This window comes from Capsicum annuum, unplaced genomic scaffold (assembly GCF_002878395.1).
Source record: "Capsicum annuum cultivar UCD-10X-F1 unplaced genomic scaffold, UCD10Xv1.1 ctg4815, whole genome shotgun sequence".
NCBI lineage: Eukaryota > Viridiplantae > Streptophyta > Magnoliopsida > Solanales > Solanaceae > Capsicum > Capsicum annuum.
In genome coordinates this window covers 38,361-65,355 of record NW_025855840.1, presented here as the reverse complement: position 1 = coordinate 65,355, position 26,995 = coordinate 38,361, and the positions used below count along the sequence as shown (strand labels likewise).

The following is a 26,995-nucleotide window of genomic DNA, read 5'->3' as shown; positions in this document are numbered from 1 at the left end:
ATACAATAGTACTTCCTTAAAAGAAGTAGAAATTTGGCTTTTTAACACAATTACAAATTGCAAAAGCTTAATATGCGTTATTCATACTAGTCTAAGATGTTTCACTTTTTTCACTTGCATAATCAGTTAAAATTCTACCATTAACATATTCTATTATGGATTCTGAAAATGATGCTTTATGGGAGTGGTTTTTTAGTATGTTTAAAATAGCATATGGAGAAAGAGAAAATATGTCCATAGCATCTAATCGGCATAAAAGTATATTAAAGGTTGTTGCAAAGGTATATCCAAATTTAGCTCATTGTATATGCATCTATCACCTATGAAACAACATAAAAAAATTCAAGAGGAATCAGAAGGAGCTTAAGGGAATGTTTTTTACAATGGCTCGTACTTACGTAAAGGCAAATTTTGATCGACTAATGGAAGATGCAGACAAAATCGATGAGAGGTGAAGGCCTTACCTGTTTGAAATTGGCTATGAAAAATGGTCCCTAGCACATTCAAATGTCAATAGATCAATGGTGATGACTTTGAATATTGCAGAGTCGCTGAATTCAGCAAATAGAGAGTCAAGAGAACTGCCAGTAAAGAAGCTTCTACAATTCATGATGAATTTGGTAATGAAATGGAATAATGGAAAAATAATGAATGCACAAGTAACATTTACTGAATTGGGAAACAAGTACAACACAATAATGGGGGGAAATCTCTTTTTATCAGATAAAATGAAGGTAAAGAAATTGTATTGTTATTTGTATTTCATACTGACTAAAATATGGTATCGTACAGTTTTTTAATGTTTTGTTGTATATTATAGGTAATGGCTTCTACTAGTCATGTTTATATTGTGATTGATGAAATTCAAAAGCGAAGCATTGTGTGTATGCGTGAAAAAAGATGTAGCTGCCTATAATTTCAGGTTGATGGAATCCCATGTCCTCGTGCTATGGCAGTATTGATTTACACTCATATGAATGTACAATCCTACTGTGCATCTTATTACACAAAGGAAACTATTTGAAAGCTATGAATTTCTAGTTATTCCACTTCCTGATTAATCAATGTGGCACATTCCAACAGAAGTACTGGATATCATAGTACTACCACCAATCTGGAAGCCGAGACCAGGTAGACCAAGGAATAGCAATCGAGGCAAAGGCATTATAGACTACATGTCTTCACAGAAAGTATCATGTGGACGGTGTGGAAAGGTTGGACACAATCAAAGAACCTACGCAAATTCTCCAATAAGAATTTAACAAGACATTCTTATAGTTCCTCTTTTATTTTTTCAAATAGGCCAGTTCATTCTAGATTGCAAAACATATTACAGGAATTAATTTCATATTTTAACCTGAAATGTGAAAAGCTGTCTAAATTTACATCACATGTAATAGATGATGCCTAAGATTTTACATTTTAAGCTTCCTAGTTTGATTGCTAATGAAATATTTCAACATTATATGGATTTCAATTTCTACTTTTCATTATCTTTATGATTTTTTATCGATGAATTTATTTAGTAGTATGATGTGTGTATATATATATAAGTCCATACGCGAGTTTCATTCAATACATACTTTTGAGAGTCATTTGTATAATCTACAGTACTAGTTAAATGACATCATATACAGGTGATATGTATGTGTCCAGGGAGAAAGTGTTTCTCCTATTCTATTCATCATAGCATGACTATAATGACAGTAATTTTATATATTCTTCTTCAAGTTCCTAAGAGATATAGTTCAACTTGGTTTTGGTATTTGGACTATAGCAACTTAAGGTTTGGATGTCCATTTCTTCAAAACCTAGTGAATAGCTCTATTACTCGAACTCTTCAAAAATGTCAACAAGAGAGTGTTGAATTTGTTAAAACTGGTATACTTTTAGAGAATGAGTCCGTGCAACTTAGGTTAATAGACCTAAAAGGTTCAACAAATCGATGAAATCTAACTAGTAACTTTATTGGTGGAAATGGGAAGAAAAAAAACCTTACAACAACCAACCAACCAATAGGATGTGCAAGTTGCAACTTCTTCATGTAATCTGTTAATATAAAAGCATACAAGCACGTCTATCTTGTTGTCAACTTTAATGTAGGACTTAGGAAGAACAAGTTCAGTTTAGGGGTACCAAAAGAACTGAGTTCTTGTTATCAGTTGAAGAAACTGGATATTTCTTCCAACGAGCTTTTTGGACCCTTTTCACCAATAATTTTGTCATTGCCATCACTCAGTTATTTGGATATTATTGGAAATAAACTAACTGGAAAGCTTCAAAAGAATATGACATATAGTCAAGAACTTTCTTCTGTGAATCTATCATCAAATTACTTTACAGGGGATTTGCCTGCTTGTTTGCACTCTAGTTCTGGTTCCAAGATTATATTGTTTTCTGGGAATTGTCTGTGGAATAAAGAGCAATGGAAGAATCCTTATTTATTTTGTCAGAATGAAGCTTTGGCTGTTAGTATTAAGCCTCATAAGAAAAAGGTTGAAGGAGGAAATGTTAAAGTTGTTCTTGCTTCAAGTATGGTAGGAGGTTGTGTTGGAGTAGTAGAGATTATCTATTTAGATTTTGTGGTTTTTAGAAAAGAGTATGCCAATCAGAAAGCTAGTAAAGCCCCTAAAAAAAGATTGATAATGGAAAAAGTCTCTCCTGCTCACACTCTTAACCTACTTAATGATGCAAGTAAGCTCTCTTATGTTAATGATTTTAACTTGTGAAAATTTTTAGATCCTGAAAATTGTATATCTAGTGTTCTGTCATTGTATTTGTAAAGTATATAAAAATATTTAAGTTCATACATTATTCCCAAAAGGAGTTTCTTTGTATATAGTTTGAACATATCAATTTGCTTCAGAAAATTGAGTATCAATATTTTTTTATGTAGTATATGTACTTTCTGAATGTGGAATTTAACTGTATCAATCTAGTATAAAATAGTATCAATTGAGTATCAATGTTTTTTATGTGGTATATGTACTTTATGAATGTGTATTAAACTGTATCAATCTAGTATAAAATTATCCAATAATGTATTGTTGGGGGATGAATTGTTCAATAATCTTTGATTCTTGACAGTGTATCTTTCTGAAATGAGGAAGTTGGGACTGCTCAGGGTCCTTCCTTATCAAACGTTTGTCTTGCATGAGCTTCGAGAGGCCACAAATAACTTTGATATATAAAATATAATTGTTGCAAGCTCCAGTGGGCAGGTATTATGCATTCGAACAATGTTAACATAACGCCCCAATTTTTTGAACCGAAAAGCTACACGGTGCTCATGACCCCAAGGGACCACAAGCTAACCCATGACTGATATCTATACCTATACACTACATAATATATGAATATAAATGCAGAAACATGAACTGAAAGGCCATAAGGTTCAATACTGAACATAATCTGAATAATAACAATGTCTGAATAAAGTGGTATCACAATACTAAAACAAAACCAAAATACTGAAGTCTGAATCTAGTCTGTAATTTAGTCTGAAAGCCTCTAATTGTCAGAAGTAGGGAGTGAAAGGAACATGTCTCCAAATAAATTCCAACTACTGAAAGCTAAACTAAAATACTGAAGTAATAAAGTAGTAATAATGTCCTCGGAGAATGAGGACTCACTGCTAACTCTGACTGCTGAAATCTCCAATGCTACTGCTGCTCTGGAACTCGTGCCTCTGAACCTATGGTGTAACATAAAAGAAAGTACCATAGCATAAATGCGTGAGTACGTCTGAATGTACTGAGTATACAAGTGAGGTAGGCTAAATTCAAAGGGGTTTATATGCATGAACAATGCGGACTAATATGAACGTGAGAATACATACATGTGTAAGTAACTGAAACTGAACTCGTGATGATACTAACTACTGAGTCTGAATACTGATAACATGAGTTTACTGATACTAAGATACTTAATAGATAAATGACTATGCCTGATAGTTAGAATTATGAAGAACTGGTCTGATTGGTTGTGTCTAACAGTCCTGAACTAATTACTGGTAATGTAAGCTATGACGACTGATTTAACTGATATGTCTGTGATGATCATCCTAACAGATGTAACTGATACTGAGCGACTTTATCTAACAGTCTAAATCTTTTAATAATGATTAAGAGTGACTAAGCTTGAGCTCGGGCCTAACTAATGGGTGATCTTTGGAACTGATATTGAGAATACTCAACTGAATCTGAGATTGAGATCAAGCCTGACACGACCTCTGTAAGTACTGATACAGAATAACTTTATGTTAGACCAAGCCTATCTAGCGGGTGGTCTATGAATCTGTGGAACTATCTAAGTTCTTTATTGAGATTGATGATTATATCTAATAGTCCTGATTTTTGAGTTCTACTCTGAAGACTGATACTGAAACTATAACTGTGAGAGTTCTCACTTAACCAATATGCCCCGAATCTGAACTGGTGGGGTCCAACCTGTAACCCTAGCTGGAAGGGTGTCAATACCGTACCATGGGTAAATACCTTTACTATGGTCAAACCTCTCTAACTGGTGACCCTCGTAGGAAGTCAAGCCTGAGGCAGTATAATAGTCAAGCCTCTCTAACGGGTGATAAGCCTTTTTTAGATGGGTGACTCCTATATCCTATGCTGGCTACGCAGTTCTGGAGTATAGGGATTGTTGTTAGTGACTCTACCTCTCTAACAGGGAAGCTGTCATCCCCAAACTCACTCGGTGCTAGTTCCTACTCCCAACTGAAAGGCTCCGAACTGATTCTTAACTATACTTAAACTGAGCTGAATATGTTATTATACATATTTCTTGACTGATATGACTGAGTTCACTTGGTTCCATTACCTGACAGAATACTACTGAATCTATTATCTGACTGAATAATACTAAGTTCTGAATTAATTTCTTGAAAGCTACTGAGATCTGAGCTGAGTACTGAACTAAAGCTGAAATGCTAACGATGCTTAGATTTCTGAGATTTCTTAATTTCTATAACTGTGTGAGAGTTCTGAATACTGTAAATAATTGAGTTTTACTGATGATAGCATGACTGAAATTATCTTGAGATTAACTCGGCTCTAGGCACACAACTATAGTTTTTGGGTACAAGTACCCCCAAGACTCGATAGGAGGAAACTAATACACAGACACTTCTTGATAATAGGAATAACATCCACAATTCATAATACCATAAGTAGGGTATTTCATACTACATATGGTTCTCAACACCATATACATAAAAGGGAATGCGTATAACATATAAATACTTGCATAACTTTAATTCCATGACATTCCATATCACAACAACAATACACAACAATTAGCATGGAATTCATGTTGAGTCATAAGGAATAGAGCATGGACTTGTCATTTAAGTTCTATTTAGCTATAATACATAATTTCTAGCCTCTTAGGTATTTCATCAAACACCTTGCATGCACACCTTGTGGCATAGGCATATTCATCACATTAATGATTCAAACCACCCAAAATTCACATATTTCAATTTGCATGTCATCCTAATTTCATAAAATCACATAAATATTCTAACTTGGGAGTTGCATAACAATCAATCACACAAACATAATCAACCCACAACATAACTTCATGATTCATAGTTTAAAAGAGGGTTCTTGAACTCCACAGATGAAAGGAATCCTTGGATGAACACTACGCATACCTTAGTGATTGAATCTTGAAAGAGAATTAACCTTTCTTGAATGTCCTTAGATTGGAAATCTTAAATCTTGAATATCTTGTGGAGAGTGTGATGGGATCTTGAAGTTAATTGAGAAGAAACCTTAAGTTTGTTATTTGTAAGAAAGGGGGTTAAGAGCTTTTGAAACTAAATACCAATAGCTAAATACGTGGTTTTGGTGTTTTATGTCATGGGGGTAAGGTTTAGGGTGAGGTAAAAAGACCAAAATACCCGTACAAAATTACTTTCCAGTTACTAAAATTATCAGCTGACTGACGATCAAGGCTTATAAGTCATCAAATCCGTGATAGCCCATCAGCCCAGATCATCACCTGGGAGCTGGAATTTTTGGGTTTCTATCTAAGACTGATGACATGGCTGATAAGTCATCAGCAAAGTCATCAGAAATGTGATAATTCATCATAAATGTCGTCAGAAATGGGATAAGTCATCAAAAATGTCGTCACTCAGTTTTCAGGATGACATGCTGGAGCAAAATGGGCATAACTTGTTGCTCCAATAGCGGATTTAGGCGAAATTGATATCATTGGAAAGATAATTCAATTATATATTTGTTGGTGGGTCATGATCTCAAAAAATTCATAGTATAAATATAGATATTCTCATTTGAAGTTGCCTATGGCAATATCCTTCCCAAGAATTTATATCGGTAAGGAATGTTTGGAGTTGTCTAATGGCTAGGACATATTTGAGACCTTAATACACATTAACCTTGATCATAAAACTACCAAATTACTAGAATTTTATTTCTTAGGAGCTAGAAGCATGGTTCTACTATCATTGGGAATCTCGGGGTATTACAATATCTCCCCCTTGGTAACATTTGTCCTCGAATGTCGCTTGTTAGGATAAGAGTACTGATCGGCTGAGCTTACTTGAGAGATGATAACATATAAAACATGACTATGCAACTGGAACTACTGATATTCTGAGTTCTTATTCTGAACATGCATATCTGATGCATGGGATACACGGCTGAAACTATTGATAAGTTGAATTCTCATAATGAACATGCATACCTGATGCATGGATACTTGACTAAGTTTCTCTCATGCACGTATGACTGAATACACTGATGAACTAAACTTTTATACCGAACATACATATCTAATGCATGAATATTTGAATGAACTGACTCTTAAAAGCATGACTGATTATGCAATGATAACTTATGCAAAGCTTGTAATGAGAATCTGAGCATAAAACTGAATGGGTTTTAGGAATTGAAATCATCGGGGAGTTATAGGGTATCTTTCCCTTGGGACACTATGTCCCTCTAAGAACACTTACTTCATCGAAGTACTTAAGAAAACTGAGGCAATGTACAAGGTACCTATAAACTAGTTCATAACTAAACGTATGGGATCTGAATCTAATGCATGATGCATGAACTGAGTTATACTCACAACTACTAGAATATTCTATCTTTGAATATTTACATGCCTGAGATTTTTGATAGCATTATTAGATGAAAAGATAAGAAAACAAACTATACGAATTTGACTGTCTGATTGCTAAACTGACTTGCTGGTTCTACTAACTAACTCATGCTGAAAACATAAGCTCAAGCGGGAGAAAAGGACCTAACAATGCATATCATGAAGATAAAAGACTCATAACGTACCCGAATCTATGTTAAGGAAACTTTGTTGATCATGGCAAGCCTGAAGTGCATAAAATCTGTTCTGATGCTGACCACTATTGAAACTAGGAGTGGCACCCTGCTGACGCGAATCTCTACCTTTCTGAACTAACACTCTACATTCCCATACTTTGTGACCTGTCTTACCACATCCAAAACATACCTTACTATTGGCTCTGCATACACCTAGATGGTTCCTACCATACTCTCCACAAAGCAGATAGGTGCGCTCACTTCTAACACTACTCTGGGCTTTGGAGCCAGGTACCCCATCATGACTAACATCTCTGAAATTTGGTGCGGGCACATTAGCTGGGGATGGAGCTGGGACTGAAGTCTTCTGAGTATGGTGAGAATGATTACCACCCTGTGACCCGACCTGAGAAAGCTGTAACTACCTATTTTAAATATCTTATTAGATATCTCCTTCTCCTTAGATTTATCTGCCTCTATCTGTTGGGCATGCATCATTAACCTAGAAAGATCCATGTCTCTATTGAGCATAGCTGTTCTACACTCCTTCAACACCAATATGGACACACCAGTCACAAAGTTACTCATACTCGCTCTAAGGTCATCTATCAAGTCAGGAGTATACTTAGCTAACTGATTGAACTTAAGACAATACTCATTCACTGTCATGGAGCCTTGTCTCAGGTTCATAAACTCCTCTACCTTAGCTTCTCTCATCTCTAGTAGGAAAAACTTATCTAAGAAGGCATCCTAAAATACATTCCAAGTCATGGGAGTTGCATCCTCCCCTCTACTCTTTTTCCATAACACTACCCAATCATGAACAATATCTTTCAGCCTATACGATGCTAATTCCACACTCTCCTCCTATGACACATGCATAATTTGGGTGATCTTCTTCACCTATTCTAGATAAAGTTGTGGGTTGCCTCACCTGCTACTAACCCAAAGAATTCTGGCGGGTTCATTCTCATGAAATTTCTAATCCTGGCTGCAGCTGAATCCCCGTGTTACTAAGGTGGGGCTGCAGCCTGACGGTTTCCCTAAACACTAGTGGTCACAGCTTGGGCTAATGCCTGAAAAGCTGCCTAAAACTCTACATGTGACACATTCTTATTCAGAGGATCTACGGGTTGAGGTGGCTGATTGTCATTCCTACGGGCATTATCTCTGCGAGAAGGTATGTTCTGCAAATGGAAGAGGAATAAGGATTAGACTGAGAGTTCAACTTGAGCTCATGCTCATTGGCACAACATGAATACTGAAAGAAGGGAAACTATTCCTAAAACATCTTATAGCCTCCTGTACATAAATGTGGCGCGTAACACACCCATGCACAAGACTCTACTAGATGCGGCTTTTCAGACTCCCTAGGATTATATTGAATCTTAGGCTCTGATACCAAGTTTGTAACACCCCAATTTTCTGAACCGGAATGCTACACAGTGCTTATGACCCCGAGGGACCACAAGCTAACCCATGACTAATATTTGTACCTGTACACTGCATAATATATGAATATAAATGTGGAAACATGAACTGAAAGGCCATAAAATTCAATACTGAACATAATCTGAATAATAACAATGTCTGAATAAAGTGGTATCACAATACCAAAACAAAACCAAAATACTAAAGTCTGAATCTAGTCTGTAATCTAGTTTGAAAGCCTCTAACTGTCTGAAGTAGCTTTAGACACCTAATTTTGTCCCTTCCGAAGTCCAATTTTATCCATTTTTAGCCCACCTTACCACGATACCTTACTTCGTGTGATAACCCTTTCATAAAAGAACAAAAATAACAAACTTCTAACAACTTTTGACACATCACCACCCCACCCCACACCCTTACCCTCACCGAACCCCACCCTACTCACGTGACCCCCTCCCCTCCTATATTGATTATACATTTTTCTTGCTATTTTTTCATATATGGACAATGCAGATAACAAACACACTAAAAAGGAGGCCTACAGAATAAGGCTCAGAAAAACAATTCTTTATTTTTCTCTTCTTCACACTATATACAATACACACAGAGTAAAACAAAGATGGACAATCCCCTCACTAATTCCACACCATAAACATGACAGCAACCAATGAAGATCTTCTATTTTTCTTCTTCGCGAATACACACTCACCCATAGCTAATTCACGAATAGAATTGAAACACACACTGCTACATATAAACACGCACATAGTGAATCAAAAAGCTGGTCAAAGTGAGAAAAATAGGGATCTGGGAGGGAGAAATCTGTTTGCTATTGAGAATTTCTGATGAAATTTCCACCGAAACTGGTGAACAGTTCATATATTCGACGTACCCAACTCTAAAATCCTCTAATTTCTCTGTTTCCTTTGGTTTTAAGTGAATCTGACCCTTTCTCATCTATCTTATCAACTCGTTCCCCAAAATCGAGCTTCAGATTCTTCAGTTTTCTCGTGATTTGTTTAGGGTTGCTTGAGGATTCCTTCTCGGATTGTATTTCATGAATATTCCATGGTTCAAGTTTATTTGACAGTCGGGTGTGGTATTCTTTGAGGTTCCAGATCAACGAAGCTCCTCCGTTTGATTGAATAAAAGCGACTTTAAGGTCCATTCTTCATCCCATTCTCAATTAATTTTTAATTGTGTGATACTTGGTGTGGTAGATTCATGGTGTGTGGATTTTATTTTGTTGATTTTGATAAGTTTTGGATCATCGTGGTTGGTTGTTGATATCCATCAATTGGTTGTTGTGAACTGAAATAATCAAAGAACTTGGACTCGAGTTGGGGTTAAATCATAATTTGGGGTGTTATCGAAGCTGGTTAATTTGCAATTTTAGTTAGTTTATTTAATTTGTCATCTTGATAGATTTTGATATTGTTAAATGTGGTAGTAGCATGATAAGTCGGAATTAATAGGAAAACATAAGTTGGGTAGGCAAAGTTTAAGATTTGTGATTGTTGAATGATGAAATGTTTATGGAATGGTTTTGAGTTATCCATTGGGATCTATTGTATTTATTTGGCCGGGGAATGCCTCAAGGGATTTGTATGGATTTATCCGGGGAATGTCCCGAAGTACCATGCACTTGAAGACGATGCACGACCAAGGTTGGGTGGAGAAAGCAATAGAGTGTAGTTTAGAATTAGCATAGAATAGAGTAGGTTCACATTTTCGCATTTTTATATTTCGGGATTGTAATAATCGGACTAGACACTGTAATTTTGGATTTATTTTATTTTTTGGTTTGATTGATTATTTTGTGTGATTTTTTTGTGGTTTATATATTCATAATGTCAAATTAGCCGATACGCTCCATCAAGCGACCATGGTCGAACCGCGGGACCGAGGGGTGCCTAACGCCTTCCCCTCGGTCAACAGAATTCCTTAACTGGAATCTCTGTTGGCAGATCAATTTTAAAAAAGTCAAAAATCATTTTGAAAAGGATTTTCCTAAGGTGACTTGGCACACCAGATTATGCCAAGTGGGGACTCTGAGTTTAATTGAAATGAATTCTTTTTCAGAAAAAATCTTTATTTTGTCACTTTAATAATAAAAACCCTTTCAAACTAAAAATCTAATCTTTTTTTTGGGAGTTAAAAAAGAGGTGTGACAGCTCTGGCGACTCCACTGGGGATTTTTCAAAATTCGAGCTTATTTTGGAGTTGTATCGGCTTAGTTTGACGTTATGAGTGTATAAACATTTTGTTTGTGTTATTATTTGTGTTATTATTATCATTGTTGAGTGCTTACATGCTACGTGTTTACAGTTTTATCTTATGTGTTACCGCTTTATACCTGGCATCATGTGCATAACCCGAGTCATTTTTCTGTAACAAGTCCATAGTACACATTGTGTACACGACCTCTAGTTGAGTCACCCTAATCTTAGAAGGGGGAGCCGTCGGCTGGTATAGAGTGGGTGGAAAGCTAAAGCAACTACTATTGACCATACACTCCCCCAAACAGCCTTGTTAGTGAACTCCAGCGTAGGTCAGCCTTTAGATCATGCTTATCTGCATCATATTGAGACCTAGCGGGACTCACTTGGTCCTTTGTAGGAGACTCACCTCTAAAGCATTCTTACGTGCTAAATGTTGCATCTTTGAGGGTAGCAGGGTTATTTAATAGATTGATTTGGGCAAAAGCATGTGCTAGAAGCAAAGTGTGTAGGTAAGAAATTGTTGAAAAAAAGAGTGAAAAAAAGAAAAAAAGAGAGTTTCGTAATTTTTTAGAATTCTTGATGACTTTTATTCTTCACAATACAAAATATAAAAAAGAATTTTCTACCTTTTTCACGCATTTACTCAAAAAAACAAAACAAAACAAAAACATCAAAAAAAATTTCTTTTGATTCCTTTAGAATGCATTCAAAATTCAAAAATTTCAAAAAGATTTTTTTAATAGGAGTTTTTTATAAAAGAAAAATTAAAAAAATAATAGAAGTTTTGTACATTTCATATAGCAAAAATACCAAAAAGATTTTTTCTTTCATAGTTATTGATGTCACTTTTATGTGAAGTGTCAAATGAGAAAAAATCAAAAAAAGATTTTATTAACGCTGTTCATTGTTTGTCTTTGGTCGTATCTCTCAAGTCAGGGTCTAGTTTGTTATTCAATCATTAGTTGTCCAATCTGGACGAACTACGTACCCCTGATTCTCCTTTCTCGAGAGTGAGATACGTAGGCAGTCTATTGTTGGTTCGGAGATCTTATTTGAAAAATTCAAAAAGATTTTCTTCACTCTTCATTTAGAGTAGGTGTCATGTACATGTTTTAAAAGAAAACTACAAAAAGATTTTTCTTTAATAGGTTCAAGTTTCATCTTCGTAGGAAATTCAAATTGAAAATCCCAAAAGATTTTCTTTGGTAATCATAGGTTTCACTTTGTATAGGGATGTTTAACCTGAAAATGCAAAAATATTTTCGTTAATTCTTTTGACAATTTGTTATTTTCTTTTCTTCATAAAGTTTCAAGGAAAAGAAAAAGAAAAGAGTTTGATTGCCTATTTTGGCAAGACTTCATGAACTACACACACCTGATTCTCCTCTCTCGGGAGTGAGATACGTAGGTTCCCTTCTTGGGTTCGGTGATCTTTTCAAAATTAAAAAAAAGAGTTTTGAAAAAGTGTTGAACTCTAACACATTTGTTGTTTTTTGTTGAGTCAATTTAAGGTGGTTAGTTTGTCACATTCTGGCTAGTCCTCCATATCATACCAAATTCAAAGGATTAGTTGTGTCCAACAAAGATATAGAGAGTGACATCATGGATCAAAAAAAGAGTCGTGAAAATGAGAGTTTAAAGTAAGACATTAGGAGACTAAGGCAACAAATGACAGAAATGCATCGAGCTTGGGCCAGTGGGTTGCCTCCTCCTCCATTTTCTGCTATTAGTCCTAAAAATACCTCGAGTTTTCCACCAAAATTGCAAAGTCAGTGTCCTACTATTGTTGATGCACCACAACAGGACTCAGAATTCATTCCAAGCTAAAAGTATCACAATACTTCCACTACTTTTCCTCGAGCTCCTCAGTATAAGCCTGCTACATTCACAACACCTCATATCGTCTGTGATCTTGTTTCTCAATCCCCTACAGAGGTTTCTATATTGGCCAACCGCCCAACAGTTGTGCTTCCTCATGCTACTAATGGACCCTTATTCAATACTCTTGGTGATCATCGCTATACTCCTGATCCTACTTTTATGCTAACTGAACCACCAAAATTTCTTAACAAGAAGCCTAGTGTGCCAGAAGAGCTAGAGAAAATGGTTGGGAAAAATGAAGAGTGTAGGAAATGTTGTGAAAATTTCCCTAAGACTTGCGAGTAAAGAAGATGTTTCATACAAAAATTGGGGCATGTATTCAAGTGTTAACCCTCCTCTAAGCCTTGAGATATCAAATTTTAAGGAGCAAGATGAATATGAGGAATCCATGAAACATTTGGAACAATATTGCAATCAATTAAAGAAAAATGGAGGAAAGAAGAATGAGAAAGATATAGTTGCTTTTGTAGTTGGAGAACAGGCACATCCAAGAAGATGACGTCGTCGTTTCCGTTAATCTCAGGCCCAAGTTCATACCCAAGCTCTCTATAATACCTCCTAAAATCTATTATACTCTATTTCCCTACTTTTATATCTAGTATACTATGCACAACCATATGTTCAACTCCCTTCTTACTCATAATGGAACACACCAACTCCTCAGAGTTACCCTCCGACTCCACAAATCTATCAAAGCCTTTCTAGGCCCGATTTTGGATCCAATCCAAATAATGAAATGAGGTAAAAATTGAGGGATAGCATCACACAAATTGAAGAGTCATATGCCAGCTTATTTCAGAAAGTGTTATAGCGGAGCATGATTACTCCTCTCCTTGGGTATACTCCTGACTTGCGTTCAAGAAGTTTTGACCCTAGTGTATGATGTGCATATCATTCTGATGTTCAGGGTCACAGTATTGAAGATTGTCGGACTTTGAAAATAGATATTGAAAAGATGATTCAAGATAGATCAATTATGGTGCAGAACATTGACAGTGAGGAAAGACTAGTCATGCTGATATGCAAACCAGTGGCTAAGATGTCAGGCTGAGCAATTGAGAAGTCACCTCTCTCCCTCTTAGGAAGAGGTCTGGTAGTTTGTTTTGTTTTATTTTCTGTTATCCGAATTATTTTAGGGTTGTAGTTCGGGATCTATCTTGTTTTGTTCATTTGTCATTATGTTCAAACCCTTCTATTTTTCATTTTAATTAAATAGAGTGTCCCTTTTTCCTTTTTATTTTAAATATGTGTAAGTTTGTTTTCTTTCCACAGTACATTCTATGTTGAATCTAATGATATAACATGCTAACGAGATTTTCAGCCAGATCTAAAAATATAGTTTAAGTATGAACATTGAGTCAGAGAGTTAAAGTTAGGAAAAGAGAGCATTTGAGAAAATAGGTAGAGTACTGAGGCATTTGGTGATCAAGTTGAAGCCTTCTTTGAAAATTAAGAAATTTATTTTGAGAATCACAAGGATAACTTGGTCATCAATCGAAAGGCATATCCTAATTAGGTTAAACAAGGAATGTGTGTTCCTATATCAAATGAAGCGGGAAGAAAATCATCCCCATGAAATCATGAGTCATTCAATGTGAGGGATGTACAACAACGGTGGAGTCGTATGTTTGACAAGTGTAGAAGAAAGAAGTGGCACACATTCTCAGTTAAAGTTTGTGTTGTTAAAGTGTCACACATGATCTTCATCTCTCACTTTCATATTGCATGATGTGTACTTGCATTTTCAAGGATTGATATGACGAAGGCATTTCATCCTGCTATCCAAACAATGTGTCATCCTTTGTTTACCCCATTTGAGCCTTTTATTTTCCTTTGTACCCGTCTTTTGGAATCAGGATAGAGACTGCAATGTCCAAGAAAAAGTGTCAAAAAAAAAGTAAAAAAAATTTCAAAAAAAGAGACAAAATATGTTCAAAAAGAAAGTAAAGAGAATAGTATCAAGAAAAATAGAGTCAGAAAAGTTTCAAAGAGAAAAAGGGTCAATAAAGGAGAAAAAAAGAAGTCAGAATCAAGCAAAAGAACAACCTACCGGAACTACATGCGACCTGATTCTCCTCACTCGGGAGTGAGATATGTAGGCTTCCCTACTTTGGGGTTGGTCCAACCAAATAAACAATTCAGAGTCACCCTGTCAAGAAAAAAAACTGGGGCATGAGTAAATCCTCATTGTTTGAGTCGATTCCAAAAGTTGTAAGTCCTACCCCACTTTAAGTGTCGTTTGGGACTCATATCATCCTTTCTTTCTAACCTTATCCAAAAGCCAAGTTACAACCAAAGAAAGTCCTTCAGATCAATCTTTGAGAATGTTAAGGCTAAGCATACGATGGATATGATGATGCATTTTAGGAACTACTTGTATTCCTCAGCATGAGGAATTAGGAGAGAAATAAAAATAAGAGAGTCTTATCGGTGAAAACCCTCATAGGTACTGTAAGACGACTGTGAGTTGATAGAAATAAAAAGAAGAGTGTCTTATGGGTGAAAAACCCTCATGGACACCATAAAACAATAGTGAGTTGAGAAAAGAAAATGAAAAAGGCTTGTTGGCGATAACCCTTAAAAGCGCCACTAGCCGAATGAGGTCTTAAATGCAATTGGTCTAAGGAAGCAACTTAGTTTCAGGGTCATTAACTAAACAACAATTTGTGAGAGTTTTGGATGGAAAGATCAGGAAGTTTAACCCTATAGGTATGTCATAATCATTAGAGTTGACTGTCATTTCCAAATAAACTTTTCTTTCATCTTTTTTAATAGGAACATTCACTGTCATTTCTTTCTTCTCTATAGTTATATTTTTATTTTTCTTGAGTCAGTTATCCAAATAAAACAAAAATTGTTGTCATTTTTCTCTTGTCTTTGAGTCAAGTCTGTGTCAAAACAAGTGAGAAAAGATTTCAAAACTGGCTACCCGCTTCTTAATTGCACAAAGCAAGACAAAAGCTAGCACATAAAAGAGACATGATTGTGAGCCAAAAAAAGGGCATGCAGAAAGTTTTGTCAACAGACAAGTCTGGGAACTCATAAAAATACCAAGGTTTTAAGGGTTTATTCATGAAGCATAGCAAAGCAGAGATGCTGTGTTTATTTCAGAGTCACTTTTAATAATCTGAGTTTGAGTCAATGACGCGACAAAGCATGGGCAAGTGTTAGCAATTTGAAACAAAATGAAGGGAATGAACACTGGAGTAGGTGTTAGGAAGCCAAGTGCTGCAAGCCACCACTAAGTTTTTAACTGACAAATTTTCTTTGTTGAAACAGGGGCAAATTCTCTTCACTTAATTCAGAGACCATTGGAAAACCACATCTGTGGGATTTTACTTTCTGTTCAGGACCCTCCTAAAAAATGAGACTTTACTTTCTGTTCAAGATCCTCCTAAAAAATGGGGCTTTACTTTTTGTTCAGGTTCCTCCTGAAAAATGGGACTTTACTTTCTGTTTAGGACCCTCCTGAAAAATGGGACTTTACTTTCTGTTCAGGACCCTCCTAAAAAATGGGACTTTACTTTCTGTTCAGGACTCTCCTAAAAATTGGGACTTTACTTTCTGTTCAGGACTCTCCTAAAAATTGAGACTTTACTTTCTGTACAGGACCCTTCTGAAAAATGGGACTTTAATTTCTGTCCAGGACCCTCCTGAAAAATGGGTACTTTCTGTCCAGGACCCTCCTGAAAAATGGGACTTTATTTTTTGTCCAGGACCCTCCTATAAAAAATGGAACTTTACTTTCTGTCCAGGACCCTCTTGAAAAATGGGACTTTACTTTCTGTCCAGGACCCTCCTGGAAAATAGGACTTTACTTTCTGTCCAGGACCCTCATGGAAAATAAGACTTTACTTTCTGTTCAGGACCCTTCTGAAAAATGAGAATTTACTTTCTGTTCAAGACCCTCTTGGAAAATGGGAATTCACTTTCTGTTTAGGACCTTCCTGAAAAATGAAAATTTATATTTTTTCAGGTCCATCCTGAAAAATGGGACTTTACTGTCAGAAAAAAATAAACTCTCTCTTTATCATAATCTTGGTTTGGGATAATTTTCGTTTTAGTCTTGATTTTGATTTCAGGAGCCCTCCTGAAGAACATGGTGATGAAATTGCAAGTCAGGAACCCGCTTGAAGAACAGGGAGAATAAATGGAAAATCAAACAACAAGTTGAAAAAAGTTGAAAGTCAACCAACAAGGCGATGAAATTGAAAGCCAAGCAACGAATTGAAGAAATTGCAAGTCAGGAGCCCGCCTGGAGAATAAGAGCCGCGGATCGGAATCTCGATGGGACCTCACTCGACTCTCCAACTCGGTTGCCCTTCTTTCTTTTGTTTCCTTCTTTTGAATAACAGTCGGGATAAAATTCTGTCTCGTTGTCTACTTCTTTTTCTGAAAACACTTTGTGTTTACATTCAAAGGGGGCATGATGTAGACACCTAATTTTGTCCCTCCCGAAGTCCAATTTTATCAATTTTTAGCCCACCTTACCACGAGCCCTTACTTCGTGTGATAATCCCTCCACAAAAGGACAAAATAACAAACTTCTAACAACTTTTGGCACAGCATTACCCCACCCCATACCCTTACCTTCACCTACCCCTACCCCACTTGTGTGACCCCCTCCACTCCTATATTGTTTATACATTTTTCTTGCCATTTTTTCCATATATAGACAATACAGATAACAAACACATTAAAGGGGGCCCCATAGAATAAGGCTCAAAAAAATAATTCTTCATTTTCCTCTTCTTCACACTATATACAATACACACACAGTAAAAAAAAATTGGACAATCCCCTCACTGATTCCACACCATAAACACGACAACAACCATTGACGATCTTCCATTTTTCTTCTTCGCGAATACACACTCACCCACAGCTAATTCACGGACAAAATTGAAACATACACTGCTACACATAAACACGCACACAGTGAATCAAGAAGCTGGTCGGAGTGAGAAAAATAGGGATCGAGGAGGGAGAAATATGTTTGCTGTCGAGAATTTACGGTGAAATTTCAGCCGGAACTGGTGACCAGTTCGTATATTCGACGTACCCAACTCCGAAATCCTCTAATTTCTCCGTTTCCTTTGGTTTTAAGCAAATCCGTCCCTGTCTCATTTATCTTAGCGACTCATTTCCAAAATCGAGCTTTGGATTCTTCAGTTTTCTCGTGATTTGTTTAGGGTTGTTTGAGGATTCCTTCTCGGATTGTATTTCGTGAATATTCTGTGGTTCGAGTTTGTTTAACAGTCGGGTATGGTATTCTTCGAGGTTTTGGTTCGACGAAGCTCCTCCGTTTGATTGAATAAAAGCGACTTTAAGGTCCAATTTTTATCCTATTCTCAATTAATTTTTAATTATGTGATACTTGGTGTGGTAAATTCATGGTGTGTGGATTTTATTTTGTTGATTTTGATTTATTTTGGATCATCGTGGTTGGTTGTTGATATTCATCGATTGATTGTTATGAACTGGAATAATCAAAGAACTTGGACTCGAGTTGGGGTTAAATCATAATTTGGGGTGGTATCGAAGCTGGTTAATTCGTAATTTCATTTAGTTTATTTAATTTGTCATCTTGATCGATTTTGACGTTGTTAAATGTAGTAGTAGCATGATAAGTTGGAAGTAATAGGAAAACGTAAATTGGGTAGGAAAAGTTTAGGATTTGTGATTATTGAATGAAGAAATGTTTGTGGAATAGTTTTGAGTTATGCATTAGGATCTATTGTATTTATTTGGGCGGGGAATGCCTCGAGGAATTTGTATGGATTTATCCGAGGAATACCCCGAAGTACCATGTACTTGAAGATGACGCACGATCAAGGTCTGGAACGTCGGTTAGAGAAATCAATAGAGTGTAATTTAGAATTAGCATAGAATAGAGTAGGTTCATATTTTTGCATTTTTCTATTTCGGGATTAAAATAATCGGACTGGACACTATAATTTTGGATTTGTTTTGTTTGTTGGTTTGATTGATTGTTTTGTGTGATTTTTTGTGGTTTATATATTCATAATGTCAAATTAGCCGATATGCTCCACCAAGCGACCATGGTCGAACCGCAGGACCGAGGGGTGCGTAACACCTTCCTCTCGATTAATAGAATTCCTTAATCAGAATCTCTATTCGCAGATCAGTTTGGAAAGAATCAAAAACCATTTTGAAAAGGATTTTCCTAAGGTGACTTGGCAGAACAGATTATGCCAAGTGGCGACTCTGATTTTAATTGAAATGAATCCTTTTTCGGAACAAATCTTCATTTTGTCACTTTAATAATAAAAACCCTTTCAAACTTAAAATTGAATCTTTTTTTAGGAGTTGAAAAAGGGGTGTGACAGTAGGGAGTGGAAGGAATATGTTTCCAACTAACTCCCGACTACTGAAAGCCAAACTGAAATACTGAAGTAATAAAGTAGTAATCATGTCCTCAGAGAATGAGGACTCACTGCTAACTCTAATTGCTGAAATCTGCAATGCTACTGCTGCTCTAGAACTCGTGTCTCTGAACCTGTGGTGTAACATAAGAGAAAGCACCATAGCACAAATACGTCAGTACGTCTGAATATACTGAGTATACGAGTGAGGTAGGCTAAATGCAAAGGGGTTTATATGCATGAACAATGCGGACTAATATGACCATGAGAATACATACATGCGTAAGTAATTAAAACTGAACTCGTGGTGATACTAACTACTGATTCTGAATACTAACAACATAACTTTACTGATACTGAGATATTGAATAGATAAACGACTATACCTGACAGTTCAAATTATGAAGAACTAGTCTGATTGACTGTGTCTAACATTCCTGAACTGAATACTGATAACGTAAGCTATGATGACTGATATAAATGTTATGTCTATGATGATCGCCCTAACTGATATAACTGATACTGAGCGACTGTATCTGACAATCTAAATCTTCTAATAATGATTAAGAGTGACTAAACTTGAGCTCAGGCCTAACTAACGGGTGATCTCTTGAACTGATATTGAGAATACTCAACTGAATCAGAGACTGAGATAAAGCCTATCTAACGGGTGATCTCTGTAAGTACTTATACTGATAACTTTATGTTAGACCAAGCCTATCTAGTGGGTGGTCTATGAATCTGTGGAACTATCTGAGTTCCTTACCGAGATTGATGACTGTATCTGACAGTCCTGATTTTTGAGTTCTACTCTGAAGACTGATACTGAAACTGTAACTATAGGAGTACTCATTAGACTGACATGCCCCAAATTTGAACTGGTGGGTTCCAACCTGTAACCGCAGCTAGAAGGGTGTCAATACCGTGCCACGGGTAAAGACCTCTACTATGGTCAAGCCTCTCTAACGGGTGACCCTCGTAGGAAGTCAAGCCTAAGGCAGTATAATAGTCAAGCCTCTCTGACGGGTGATAAGCCTTTTTCTAACAGGTGATTCCTACATCCTATGCTGGCTACGCAGTTTTGGAGTACAGGGATTGCTGCTAACGACTCTGCCTCTCTAACGGGGAAGCCATCATCCCCATACTCACTCGGTGCTAGTTCCTACTCCCAACTGAAAAACTCTGAACTGATTCTTAACTATACTTAAACTGAGCTGAATATGTTATTATACATATTTCTTGATTGATATGACTGAGTTCACTTGGTTCTATTATTTGACAAAATACTACTGAATCTATTATCTGACTGAATAATACTAAGTTTTGAATTAATTTCTGAAGGCTACTGAGATCTGAGCTGAGTACTGAACTGAAGCTGGAATGCTAACGATGCTTAGATTTCTGAGATTTCTTAATTTCTATAACTGTCTGAGAGTTCTGAATTCCGTAACTAACTGAGTTCTACTGATGATCGCACAACTGAAATTATCTTGAGACTGACTCAGCTTTATGCACACAACTATATTTTTCGGGTACAAGTACCCCTAGGACTCGATAGAAGGAAACTGACACACATGACACTTCTTGATCATAGGAATAACATCAACAATTCATAATACCATAAGTAGGGTATTTCATACTACACATGGTTCTCAATACCATATACATGAAAGGGAATGCGTATAACATATAAATACTTGCATAACTTCAATTTCATGAGCATTACATATCACAACAACAATACATAACAATTAGCATGGAATTCATGTTGAGTCATAAGGAATAGAGCATGGACTTATCATTTAAGTTCTATTTAGCTATAATACATGGTTTCTAGCCTCTTAGGTATTTCATCAAACACCTTGCATGCACACCTTGTGGCATAGGCATATTCATCACATTAATGATTCAAACCACCCAAAATTCATATATTTCAATATGCATGTCATCCTAATTTCATAAAATTACATAAATATTCTAAGTTGGGAGTTTTATAATAATCAATCACAGAAACATAATCAACCCACAACATAACTTCATGATTCATAGTTTAAAAGAGGGTTCTTGAACTCCATAGATGAAAGAAATCCGTGGATGAACACTATGCTTACCTTAGTTGTTGAATATTGAAAGAGAATTGACCTTTCTTGAATGTCCTTGGATTGGGAATCTTATATATTGAATATCTTGTGGAGAGTGTGATGGGATCTTGAAGTTAATTGAGAAGAAACCCTAAGTTTGTTCTTGGGAACAAAGGGGGTTAAGAGCTTTTGAAACTAAATACCAATAGCTAAATACGTGTTTTTGGTGTTTTATATCGTGGGGGTAAGGTTTAGGGTGAGGTAAAAAGACCAAAATACCCCTATAAAATTACTTCCCAATTGCTGAAATTATCAGCTGGCGACCAAGGCTGCTAAGCCGTCAAATCTGTGATAGCCCGTCAGTCTAGGTCATCACCTGGGAGCTGGAATTTTTGGGTTTCTGTCTAAGCCTAATGACATGGCTAATAAGTCATCAGAAATGTTGTCAAAAATGTTAGAAGTCATCAGAAATGTCGTCAGAAATGTGATAAGTCGTCAGAAATATCGTCACTCAGTTTCCAGGCTGACATGCTGGAGTAAAATGGGCATAACGTTTTGCTCCGATATCGGATTTAGGCGTAATTGGTATCGTTGAAAAGATAATTAAATTATCTATTTGTTGGTGGGTCATGAGGTGAAAATTCATAGTATAACCAGAGATATTCTTATTTGAAGTTGACTATGGCAATATCCTTCCTAAGAATTCAATCGGTAAGGAATGTTTTGAGTCGTCTAGTGGCTAGGACATATTTGAGACCTTAATACACATCAACCTTGATCATAAAACTACTAAATCACTAGAATTTTATTTATCTTGAGCTTGAATCATGGTTCTACTATCAGTTGGGAATCTTGGGGTATTACAGTTAATTCACATGCACTGTTTTGTAGTTCATTCCTCAGTTCTCTTGCATCTATTATGAGTACTGATTGTGATTTTCTATATCCTGAATAATAGATTTACAAAGGGCGACTTATGGATGGTGTTGTGGTTGCTATAAGAAGCATAAGAATGGGGAAGAGGCAGAGCATCCAATCCTACACTAATCAACTAGGGCATATTTCAAAGATAAGATACTGCCATTTAGTTAGTACTATTGGACACTGGTTTGAATGCAATCAAGATGACTCGAGTGTTAGCCGAATATGTTTAGTCCTTGAATTCGTGCCAAATGGGAAACTGGGAGTCATATCAGGTACATAGTCTAGAAAGTTCATCTGATTTGTGAATTATCATTTGGCATAACAACTGCAACAATTTGCAATTGAGCATTTAGTTTTAGCTATTTGACTATTTCTACCATATTACATAAAATAAAAAGTCTAAATAAATGAATTGTGGTACATTGGAAGCCTAATACATACGTTATAACCAACATGCATCTTTGAAATTTTGCAACAATCTATTCCATGTTGTTTGATGCATCTAGAATGACCTCAATCACGACAACTACCTACTACATTGTACTGCTTCTCCTAAATTAGTCAACTCGTTATTTCTCTTTTGCCAGATTCTAAATATACAGGTGTTTATTGTCTTTAAGATAGTTATTCTGAGTACTCATTCTGGACATCTTTGCAAACACTCGGTTTTGTAGAAGCAAATTCCTCTCAAAAGTTAACATGGACACAATAGATGTCAGCTGCAATAGGGATAGCAAAGGAAATGCAGTTCCTTCATACTGGAATAGTATCAGGGATATTCTCCAATCAATTGAAGATAACAGATGTCTTGCTAGATCAGAATTTCCATTTAAGGATTAGCAAATACAATCTACCTTTGTTAACTGAAAATAAGAAAATGGTACACAAACAATCACTTTCTCTTCTTTACTCTATTCTCTCTTGAAACAATCACTTTCTCTTCTTTACTCTATTCTCTCTTGAGCATTCATTTATTCTTGAATATTCATTATTTCGTCATTGCAACTGTTCTTAGGATTCTGGACCATCTTCTAATGGATCAAAAGGGAGTAATGAACTGAGGTAAATGATCTCATCATTCTCAGCTGCTACTGCTACATTTTAGGTCTACATTGATCCTCTTTTATGGTTCGATTTCAGAAGCACTTACTGGAAACTAATAAATGTTATACTTTTAAATGTAAATTGGTGAAGAAAGGTTTTAGAGAGTCTTCAAGTGTATCTCGACCAATACAACAACAACAGCACACCCAATGTATTTCCACAAAGTGGGATCTAGGAAGGGTAAAGCATACGCCGTCTATACTACTACCATAGAAGAAGTATAAAAATCACAATACACGCTTATACATAAAGAAAACAATATCAACATTCTAATAAACTTTTAGGAATTTGAACTCCTTCAATCATATACTCTGCAAAAGCAGCTACAAAAATACCACAGTTCCTGCAACATATTCTCAAATGACTATAATAATCAAAAAGAAAAAAGTTGAAAGACTAGCAATAATATTTGCTTTTTAGTACTAATTTACGTGTTCTTTTGAGTTGGCAATCCATCAATCATATGAATATCAAATGAGTCAGTAGCTGCAATTCCATCACTTCTTTTGTCCCAAAATTAATAGAAGAAAACAAATTTGGTATCAATTTTGAATATGCTGAAACAGCTTTCTCAGCAACACGTCTATATCGTGTACCATGCATCAAATCATAAACATAAATACATTGGTCTTTAAAAGACAGATGAGCCAAAATCCAGTGAAAGTTCTCAAAAATATTTATCGAGAATAAAACATTATCAACAGAATACCACGGCATATTACACCTCATAACATATCCAAGGATATACTCAACAATATCACTGTCCTCTTTAATAACGGCAATATCTTTTCTCTTACCCAAAAACTTTGAGTACAAACTTTGTATCGAGAAATTAAACCAACAATCAGTTGTTGTGAATGAACTTCCACCATCCAAAAGAGTGTACTTTGATTCCTTCCGAAAGTAGTGAAAAAGCACATTAATATGCTGAAAAGTAAAGATAAAAGATCATTTTAATAAACTATATTACGTTGTCAGAATCAATAAAGAATATTTTAGTACTACTATACTAGCAAACCATGATGGATAATAGACTTACTGAATCAATTAAAGGCACTCCTGCATATCCAAGCATGTAGAACCATTCTTTTGTTTTAATCGTGACAACACCAAAGTCAAAAGCATTTGCCAGATTATTAACAGATTCCAAATAAATCGGACTGTAACAAAAGCATGACACAACGCATTAGTTATGACACAAAAATAATAAAAATTTAAGCTACAAAAATTTAGAAAGAAAATACTTACTATTAAGTCGTAATGACTTATCAACAAATATATTGAATGGAGACAACAACTTCATATAAAGAAATGGCTCTGTAATACTTATGGTAAATGGATGTTTGATACTGAAGATGTATTTTCTTGAATGTCCTTTATCTATGCACTTATTTGATTGACCTTGAACGTTACTTCAACCAGAATCAAACTTGGATACGTATGGTGATTCACATATTATTCTACAAGGGACAACCGGTGTGTCTTCCAAGATGGCAGTTGATTTATCACCTACAGAAGTATTATCAACATTTTTTCTTACGCTTCCAACATCAACAAGAACTTCTGTAGCCACCAATACAACACTTGTAGAGCCTAAATCTGTATCAATTTCCCAACAGCTTTCTCAATCACAGAATGTTCACCAATTTTATCAGGTTGAGTATACTTTGAGATTTCACTGTCCGAAATAACTGATCAATCAATTTCCTGACTATTCTTAACCAAATCTTTCCTATACTGTACATTCTCCTGAGAAATTGATTGCGTAAACTTTGATAATTCATAATCAGGAAAATCAGACCAACTATCCTCAAAACTATTTTTAACCGCCTCTCTAATCTTATTACCACTTGGTATAAATTTTAAAAAATTAAAATTTGAAAATGCACTCCATTCATCACCTGCAATAGGTCTATAACCTGCATCTATATCGATACGATCATCTATAACAATAGTTTTTTTTCCAATATCATCAACGACATTATCGCTTAGGTGATCTCCAGCTACTACATCAATGTGATCACCTACATCAATATTTTCTTTTTCAACATCATCAACCAGATTAGCACTTAGTTTATTCCCAACTTCTACATCAATACAATCCCCAACACCATTATTTTTTTGTCTGACACCATCAACCACATTAGCACTTACGTGGTCAACCTTAGGTATACCATCAATTTGTCGTCCCACATTGTCAGACAAATTAACCCCTATGGGATTCCCTGCATGTGTATCAGCATTTTTAAGCCCCATATTATGACCACTGTGATACTCGGTAGACTGTTTTAAATAGTTTAACAAAAAATATTAGTATAAAATTGTATATAAGTCTTATAAATCAAAAATAAAACAACAAGACAAATGCCTTAGAACCCTCATTTATATGTAGTTCTTTAAAAATTAGGTCAAATGACGATGTCATCAACTGTTTTATCGACAAAACCTCATCCTTTAGTTGAACATTTTCAAAATAGCAAATAAAAAAACATCAACTCTTTATAACACTTAACTACAAAAAAGGTGATATTAAACTTTTAAAACACTTAAATATACCAAATTCAGATTAGTTCACAGAAGTTTCAACTCATTTTGAGAATTCATAGGACTGTCTTCTCTCATATGTTCTTTGCTCGAATCATACGAACCATCATATTTCTTGAATGCAACATGTTCCTTTTGAGGTACAGGCTCAAAAACAGGCAATTGAAAAATACTCTTCTCAATACAAGTTGGTTCAATATTGATTAACATCACCTATACAAACAAACAAAAATTTAAAAGTTTTAAAAACGAAATTAATAGTATAAGCAAAAGGCCATAATATAAAATACACATAGCATAAGTACCTGCTCACTATTTATATTGCTAAAAGCAATCTTCACCTTCCTGTAGTTTGGTCTTATCGTCACCGACCAATTAAGTACCCGGGGCACACTATCTCCTACTTGAACAACAAGTTTATCGTCCGCATATGGACAACATTCATAAAACCAACATTGGAATGCCAAAGGGAAACCATCACACCAACTTTTCCTAAGAAAATGTCTCAAATTGACCAGACTCAACCAACAAAAGGGCATCCTTATTTATGAAGTCACCATATGTAATTGAAAACAAAAAACTATGCATGAAGTAAAGAATGACAATATGCAACGCGTCCCCATCAGATTGCCATATTTTCCAAGAAAAAATTTTTCAGCTCAAGTTTTATAACTTTGGATTGATTTGGAAAATACAAGTCCATAAGGCAACTAGACTGGCTCAAATTACATGCCAATATAACATCACCTGTACACTTTAAGCCACTTATAACAGCAAACTCTGATAGATCAAATCCTAATTTTGTCTCATTCACTTGAATCTATATCTCATCACTTCATCTAGACAAAACTTTCCTAAGCAACATGCCATGTATCAACTGATTTTGAATGCAAACAGGTGGCAAATCTAAAAAATATCCAAAACAAGTGTTTCTGAACAAATCAAGTTGCACCTTAGTCAACTTACCTTTCAGCTCAATCACAATCGAGCAATTTGTAAGCACACTAACATGAGTGATGTAATAATCACTTGGGCGAACAACAAAATTTCAAACCTAAAAAAATATATATATTTTTAAATACATTAACACTATGCATTACATT

The 26,995-nt window shown here is 35.6% G+C and overlaps 1 pseudogene; it reads left to right on the top strand.

The window, feature by feature from the left end:
• The first annotated feature begins 521 nt into the window (after positions 1-521).
• The window catches only part of LOC107862239, a 44,903-nt pseudogene continuing 18,429 nt past the window's right edge, over positions 522-26,995 (top strand).